The 9,145-nt window shown below is 30.5% G+C and overlaps 1 non-coding gene across 1 annotated transcript; it reads left to right on the forward strand.

Annotated features, from left to right (window-relative positions):
* The first annotated feature begins 3,582 nt into the window (after positions 1–3,582).
* LOC145312900 (small subunit ribosomal RNA) lies at positions 3,583–3,850 on the forward strand. Its single transcript, XR_013877171.1, has one exon. It is a non-coding gene; the product is annotated as a small subunit ribosomal RNA (ribosomal RNA).
* Positions 3,851–9,145: the final 5,295 nt, after the last annotated feature.

Genomic DNA, 9,145 nt, shown 5'->3' on the forward strand with positions numbered 1-9,145 from the left:
ATGGACCATTTTACATTTACTACTTATTAAAAACGCCGACTAGGAATTCTAAATAAAAATCAACAAAGTTAAGACTCCTTCTTTAAGAATATAATAATTGTCTTTCTTTAAATAATTCCATTTACAAGTTGTTAAATATTAAATAATTATATTATATTAGTTATAATATTAATAATCTTAAATAAATATGTATTATATATTCATCTTTTTAAAAGCGAAGCTTTTTTATTATTAGGGTCGGTCCGTCCGTACGTCCGTCCAAGATAGATAGCTTTTATTCGTTAATTTAGGTATGTTAAAATTGTACTATTGATTTCAAACTTTGCATGATGATTTCTGTAGTAGTTAGGTACGATTTAGAAAGCGTAGCAACTCTATAATAATTACCAGAATGTCCGTACGTCCATTTTAAACATGTTGATTTTTCTACTTTTTTAACAACAAATTTTTATGTGCTCTAATTATCCGTTTGATCTGATTTTTGGTATATTGATTCCTGGGACAACAAAGAACAATATCATAGGCAAAGCAACTCTATAATCAAGTCCTAAAAATGTAAGTATGTCCATAATTTATAAACATTATCCTGTATCAAGCAGTTTTTCAACAAATTTACTTAAAATTTTGCTTCGACTCTTTTACTTTATATTTTGATTTTTCAGTTCAGACACTATACAAGTGTTAATGTCCGTTTGTCCTACTGTTACAGTGCTTCGCTTTTATGGATGTTGTCATCCTTGTTTTTATAAAAATAATTTCATAACTTTATGAAACACTACTCTACAATTCTTCGTCTGTTCGTCTATAGTATATAATTACTTTGATTGCACGTCAAAAAACATTTCAAAAACGTATATACTGACTTAAAGGTTAAAACTATAGAGCTCCTATTCATTCTAGATTGTTCTTAACTGTTTTTAATCGATAAAACAATTCTACCAAGCCTATATTAGGTTACGGGTGTACAGTCCCCTATTAAAGAAAAGTTTATTTTTCAGTACAAAAAAGTAATAAGCAAAGTTGTGTATTGTTAACTTTTAGGGAAAAGTTAGTAGAGAGATATTCTTTGCCAAAGAAATGTGTACATAAGTTAGTACATGATAATTGGATAATTTCTCAACGTACTTTTTACACATACAGGTGCTTTCCCTCAAAGTGCCTTATGAGCACTGACCCCCAACTCCTATTTTATAAAATATAAAAAAAGATTGAGGGTGGAGCATTTTTTTTCTATGCCCTACCATTTCGGGTTGGTCCTAACCCTTCAGGCCTATACTTACGATGCCCTAACCATCCGGGGGCTACCCCTTACCCATTATAACCTAACCTAAACTGTTTAAGAGTAACAATCTAAAAAACGAAATAAGACCCTTCCGATTTATTCCAATAATAAGGTTTTTTGTGGGGGGGGGGGGATTAAGTGCTCAGCTAGTACTTTGAAGAATAACACTTACATGACACCAGTTTTATTAGAAAATGATGTATATTCACATCTTATTCATGCAGCGAATATTAATGACGATATTACAAAAAATAAATCTTTTCTAAGTGTCAGCACTTGAAAAAAAAAAGTCGGTCAGACTAACAAAACAGAGAATAAGTAAGAAACAAAATAATATGTAAAAGTCGAAACAAAAGTTTGATTTATATTAGTCGCAAAACTACTTGATCATAGATTGCCTTTTAGCTTTATAAGGACATATTTTATTTTTTAAACTTGATTAAAGAGATGATTAATCTTATGGAAATCAACATACCAAGATGGTTAGATTTACAGAGAGCATACAAGCTCTTTAGTAACTAAGTGTTGCAATTCTCTTTTAGAAAAGCTTCACTTTTAAAAAACGTATGAAGTAAAAAATTTGGAATATTTTAATTTTAAATATATCAAAAATACTATATCAACAGGAATTTCATCAAAATATCTATTGAATTTTTATCAATTTGAAAAACTTTCAAAAATAATTTAATTTAATTTTAATGTTAAAAAGTGTGTTTATGCATATATCATCTTAGAAAAACTTTATTACATCTTGATATTAATTAGCCACTATTTTTAAAAAATCCTGGGCTAGTCTAGAAGTCATTGCACTTTTAGATTTACAATAAAAGATACTAGTGGCTACGTCCCTAGTGGCCTCTAGGGACCCCTTTAATTTTTTTTTTTTTTTGGGGGGGGGTATTTTTTCTAGGGGATCTCTTGGAAGGGTTGTGATACCCTTTCCTAAATTTATTAGAAACCTTTCCATGATCTATGAAAAGCTATCCTGTAAAGGAGAACCATATAGGTTCAGTGGTTGATTCTTCGGTACACACAAACAGAGACACACAGATCCTGTTACTTTATTATCAGAATAAAGGAAAATGTAAGACCTAGAAATCTTTATTGGTTTCTTGGCCTACTTGGTTTCTTAAAAGCAGATAACTTTTATTATTCCATATTCTACATTAAACATATTTGTTTAGTCTTTATTTATTATAATGTTAACAAAATCTATAACCAATAGCCCTATATTCATAAAAAAATATAATCATTTCCTACTAAAAGTAATTTTAAGGTTCCATATAAAAAAAATATTGTATATTCTTAAAGATGTAAACATTTCTTTACAATAAACTAATATTAAAGAAATAAATTATTTCTTGATTTACTTATTTAGGATAATCAGGAGAAAAGTAATAAATAAACAACTGAGGGATAGAAACTGCGCAAATTTTAGTTTTTGTGTTGAATTTTGTATCTTGGAGTGATTACAAGGATGACAACATCCATAAAAGCAAAGATATGGAACAGTAAGTAAAAGGAACATTAACACTTGTACAGTGTCACAACTGAAAAAGCAGAATATGATAAAGATAAACATTACAAATGACTATCAATACCTTATATACGCTACTGCTTTGTCAGATTCATGACGGTTTTTTTTTAAACTATTGGCTTTCTGTTCATATGTAATTTCAACATTTTGGACATAATTAGCCAAATCTTATAAAATTTTCTAATCTAGCCTAGAAGTTAGGGTTTCTTTAGCCTTGAAAATATATATAGGAATATACAAGACTTAGGATTGCCTAAAATATTTTACATTATTTTGCCTAGTGACTTATACTGTTCCAAAATCTCTGAAAAGTTTTTTTTATAACTTCCATAGAAGGAATGAATGCATCTATGAAAATGAGAAAAGAATATGTATGTATGTGTGTATGTGTGTGTGTGTGTGTGTGTGTGTGTGTGTTTATTGTTGTGTGTATGTGTGTGTGTGATTTAACAAAAGGTCAATAATAAAGTTAATATTATATTAGTTATCTATCGTATTTTTATAATATTGATCATACTGGAATGGATATTCCAATTATTCTGGACATGTGCCATCACATGACAAAACTTGAAATTTATTTCTCTCCTTCTTGAACGAAAAAATTACAAATTTTGTCATGTGATCACTATATTGACAGATTAATTTGTAAATTCATTCCCGTATATGCAAAATTACAAAAATGCTATACATAATTTTGTCATATTTTAAAAGAAAATGTATGAATTAATAATAAATTTGAAATATGCTTTATGATTTTATCCAGCTTGAAAATTATTCTAAGTGTCAACTAGGCATACAAGACTCTTTCGAGGCCTTGTAATTGGAATGATGTTAATCTAAATTAATGTCAAAGGATCAATTGGAGGGCAAGTCTGGTGCCAGCAGCCGCGGTAATTCCAGCTCCAATAGCGTATACTAATGTTGCTGTGGTTAAAAAGCTCGTAGTCGGAGAAAGGTCAAGTGAACTCAGTATTATTTTAAAAGCGAAGCTTTTCCACAATTAGGGTCGGTCCGTCCGTCACAGTTAATTTAAACAGGTTAGAATTGGCCTATCGATTCCAAACTTTACATAATGATTCCTGTAGGAGTTAGGTACAATTTAAAAAGCGTAGCACAACTCTATAATCAATACCAGAATGTCCATTTTAAATATGTCGATTTTTAATTTTTTGTTAAAATCATCCGATTCTTCAGATTTTTGAAAACTGATTCCTATTACAACAAGGTACAATGTTATAAGCGAAGCATCTCTATAAACAAGTCCCAAAAATGTAAGTATGTCCTTAAACAGTATCATCTATTTATGCAGTTTTGCAACAAATTTACTTACAATATTGTTTGTACTGGGGCATAATTATTCTGCTTATTCAGTCCTTCCATTTCAGAGCTTCGCTTTTATGGATGTTGTTAGAGAAAAAACCTAGGATTTCTGTGACTTTGTATCTCAAATTACAAAATTGGCAGTAATGATTAGGTCTCTTTCAAGCTTTATATAACACTAGCGGCTATGCCCCAAGACGCCTCATTGCAAACATACCAAGTTTTTTAGTTTAAAAAAAAGAAACATATGCTAAATCATGTTCATATTTCAGTGTATTATTTCCAAAGACCAACTTTACATTAGTTAAAGTTTAATATCAGATTCTAGGAAATACTTATTTCAACTTAAAGTAAGAAAAACAAAACAACTAAAAAGACAACAAAAGTTTTGATTAACATTGTTCAAAGTTTTGCTAGGATATTTTCAATTCTTTTCATTTTAATCTTTTTGCAAAAAAGGGGGTGGTAGGGTTGTTAACCCCCCAAAAAATAATGAATAAGATTTTAAAAATTTACATTCTGTGGTTTAACGCCCTCATATTTTTTTTTCTTTCTTTTTTGAGTGAGGAGAATTTTTATAGATAGAAAAATAGCTTAAAACCATCACAAATGGATGTAGAAAATAAGTGGATATTATGACAGGAGAAAAATTGTCGTCAATTTATCTTGCTAACATGGAACTAATTTATTGATCAGTTCGTTCATCTAGTTGGAGGGAGGGGGGATTAAGTGAAGGGGATAGAAGGGTGAATCGTTATTGTTGCCCGCTCCATGTTTCACTTTATTGGAGAACAAAAAAATTTGGAGTAAAATCCAGGTTATAGTATATCCATTTCATTGCAAGACCTTAATATTAGCCTGCTACGTGTTTCACTTTATTAGAGAACATAAAAATCTTTTACAGTGTATTGTGACGATGATATGGCATATAAAAAAAAACTTTTCAGCCTATCATAAAATATAGTTTTTACCAAATTTTGTATTTCAATAATATGTTTCAATTAATGAAAATTAGAGTATCACTTTGAAACTACTTGGTTTTTACATGAAGGGAGTTATCTTTTGTGTTTTTATTGAAGCAGCTAATATGTAGTTCATCTATAAGAAGTGGACAATTGTTCCAACGTTTGGCCGAACTATGCTGATTGACGTCATATTCCATTCTTATATGACGTCAATCGGGATAGTGCTGTAACATTTTTCCACTTTTTTTAAGACACTTGAGGTGCCGGGAAAAAATGCTTGTCTCAATACTGATTGTAGCATACATTCTATAGCTCAATTTGTCCCTCTATTTTTATCATATCAATGTAATACTAATGTGATTTGCTACTTGTGGATGCTGTCATACTTGATTTAGTTTCATTAATGTAATTGGTATTAGGTTTTGTAAATGTACTGTGAAGATAAGAAAAGACCAAATATCTTAAGGGATAAGGCAATGGGCGAAAATGTGACAAACACTCCCAATTATGATAAATAAAACTGTCCTTTCTGTAAAATACAAACTTTGGTTACCAGAATAATTTACAGTCCAATTTCCCCTCCCACCCTGGGTAAGATATACAACCTTGTACAAGTACTAATTTAATTAATTGTACAGCGATATGACAATACAATATAAATGTCACCTATAGGAGTTAAAAGACATTAAGATCAGTTCAAAGTAACATAAAATTCCTAAAAGTTTTTAGCATTTTATGTTAGGAAATGGATAAAAAAATAAAAATATTATCAAATAGCGATAAATTTCAGTATTTTAGCTGTCATCTATATTGATCTTTCTCTTGATATGAAAAAAGTTACATTTTTGTTCCAATTGACTTATCCTTTATCATTGTAATGAGGTTTTCATTTAATTAAATGTGTAATATATCACAAACTTGAAACAAAAATGATAAAGTTATAAATTAGAATCTAAATATTCATCATGCTGATTTTAATCACACAATATTCACTTTATATTATACTCATACCAAAAGTATTACAACAATATTTTCTTATTTGTTGAATAATCATTATATTTGTTAATCCTTATTAAGAATGTATTTGAATATATCGTTCATTGTCTTATCCCTTAGGATCACTGCGATATTCATGTATCAGGAATAAAAGATGGAAATCGTACATATTAACAATCTAAGTTTTGATTTCAGTTTTGCTTATAAAATATCATTAATAATATCTTGTATTAAATAAAAAAAAAGGGTCAAAAGAATTTAAGAAAATAAATAAAACCGACAAAAATCTAAATCAACTATAAGAGCTATCCGTTATGGAAAAAGGGACAGACCGATACTTAGCATAAACAAGGATGAAAACATCCATAAAAGCGAAGCTCTGAAACGATATGACAGACGAACATTAACTTTTGTTGAGTGTCAGAACTGAATATACAAAATATGAAAATATAAGGTTTGACAAAATTATACATAAATGTGTTGCAAAACTTCTTAAATACAGAATTCTGTTTAAGGACATACTGACATTTTTAATACTTGATTATAGAGATGCTTCGCTCATAAAATTCTGCCTTGTTGTAATAGGAATCAGTAATCAAAAAATCAGATCAATCGGATGTTTTATCACATAAAAAATGTTATTAAAAAAGTAAAAATCAATATGTTTGAAATGGACGTACGGACATTCTGGTAGCGATTATAGAGTTGCTACGCTTTCTAAATCGTACCTAACTACTACAGGAATCGCCATTCAAAGTTTGAAATCGATAGGACAATTCTAACATGCCTAAATTAACGAATAAAAGCTAACTATCTCGGTCCGACTCTAATAATAGAAAAGCTTCGCTTTTAAAAAGCTAAAACATTTTGTATAATGATTCTAAACCAAACCAAGTAGATAGTTTTTCTTGAGTTCTATTTTGAGTGATGTGCACCAATTTAAGGCTTCCATGAAAATCGCACACCTTCCGGACAGGTCATCCTGGCAAAGTAGCTTGATGTCTGTCCGTCTGAAGCTTAGGATCTCAGTAACCGCTGAACCGATTGTGCTCTACTTTTCAGGGATTATACCTACTGGACCTGTGATGGTTTTAAGCTATTTTCTTAGGGAGAAGCCGCTAGTTATAAAAAAAAGTAGTAAGCTTTTTTTTGTCTGAAGCGAAGGATATCGCTATATAACCGATGTGGTTCTCCTTTATAGTGGGGCTTTCTGAGGTGGTTTTAGTCTATTTTGCTACCCTTCCATATCCCTTGGAAAGAGCCCCTAGATAAATAGACTTAAACAATGCGTGTGATAGTGTTTTGTCATTACATGCAGCAAATATTCCAAGAGGATTTGAATAACAAGTTGTTAATGTAATATAAATCTACTAGCGGCTTCTCCCCTTGCCTCTAGGGGCTTTGCCCCAAGTGGTAATTAAAGAATTTATGATAAGCCCCCACTCCACCACTAATTTTAAATAATAACAAAAAAAAATTAAGGGTTTTTTTTTTCATCTTTGGGGGGTTAGGGGTGTCTCACCCCCCAAGAAATAGCCTAAAACCACCACATGACTAGTAGGTATATTCCCTGAAGAGTAGAATCAGATCAGTTCAGTGGTTACCGAGATCTTAAGGGACAGACGGATGGAAGGACAGACAGACAGACATCATTCTACTTTGTACTATAGATAGGAGTAAAACAAGGATGACAACATCCATAAGTAGCGAAGCATAAACAATTAAATAAGAATTTAGATATTCGTTGTCAAAAGTATGTATATTAGGGAAAAAAATTACGAAACCTTTTCAACATTTGTTTTTAATTTCTTAATATTTATATTTCAGTACTATGACTAACAGACTGACGGTCAAAGTAAAGTAAAGTCAAAACAACAGAAAATATAATTTTGATATTTTTAACTACAAAAATTTTAAAAAACGGACCATAAACACCAAAGATATGAGGAAAAATATGAAAAATATAAAAATAGCCAAAAACCTGCAAAAAGGCTGTCTGACCGCCATTGATGTTTTCTTGAAACGGCAGGAAATTTAATTTTGATATCTATAACTGAAAAACTTTGGAAATCGGGCCAAAAACACCAAAGATATGGAGAAAAATGTGAAAAATACAAAAATAGCCTAAAACCTTCTTAAAGGCAGTCTGACCGTCATAGTTGTTTTCTTGAAACGACAGGAAATTTAATTTTGATACTAACACTGAAAAAATTTTGGAAATCGGACCATAAACACCAAAGATATGGAGAAAAATGTGAAAAATACAAAAATGGCCTAAAACCTACTAAAAAGCAGTCCTACCGCCATTGATGTTTTATAGTTAATTGTGCTCTTTAACAATGGGAATGTTGTCAAAAAATTTCTGCCTTTTATCTTTTATTGGAGCCGAGAAAATCACGTTTCCCCCAAACTAAGACGGACATACAGACAGACAGACATTTCAAATTATAGAGTAGTTTCGCTACTAAAAAATAATGCACTACCCCATCTAAAATATGTTATCTGGTTTTCCTTTATTCTCAATGTACAGCAAGTACTTTTGATATTTATGAAATGTAATATTTTCAAGTTTTATTACTTTTTAAATACCAACAAAGCAATGGAAAAATTTCAACAAAAATGTTAAACTTTTGAGAAGACTACAACCTGTGATCCAGCTAGGGTATGGCAGAGGTTCGATGAATGGGCGGCTGAGCAGCGAATTGTAAGAATCAGACAGCTCATTTGCAACTGAAGGGTACGGCAGCTTACATAACCATTGCATCTGCAGCTTGTTGATTATCTCGGCTGCTACTCTTTGTTTAAGTTAAAATAATATTTGTATAAATCATCATATTAGCTGTTGACACTTAGCTAAATTGAACCCAAACCCTAACTCTTCTTTGTAAATTTTTTATCATGCAATAATTCTAAAATCATTTTTGTAACATTTAGAAACAATTTATCATTAATAAACTATAGATGTAGAAAGTTTGTTATGGGTAACATCGTTTAAAAGGATACCTAAACCATTTCTAAAATTTAAACGTTTGATTACATTGAAAA

Source organism: Acartia tonsa, chromosome 2 (genome assembly GCF_053477335.1).
Source record: "Acartia tonsa isolate MP-2025a chromosome 2, ASM5347733v1, whole genome shotgun sequence".
NCBI classification, from domain to species: Eukaryota; Metazoa; Arthropoda; class Copepoda; order Calanoida; family Acartiidae; genus Acartia; species Acartia tonsa.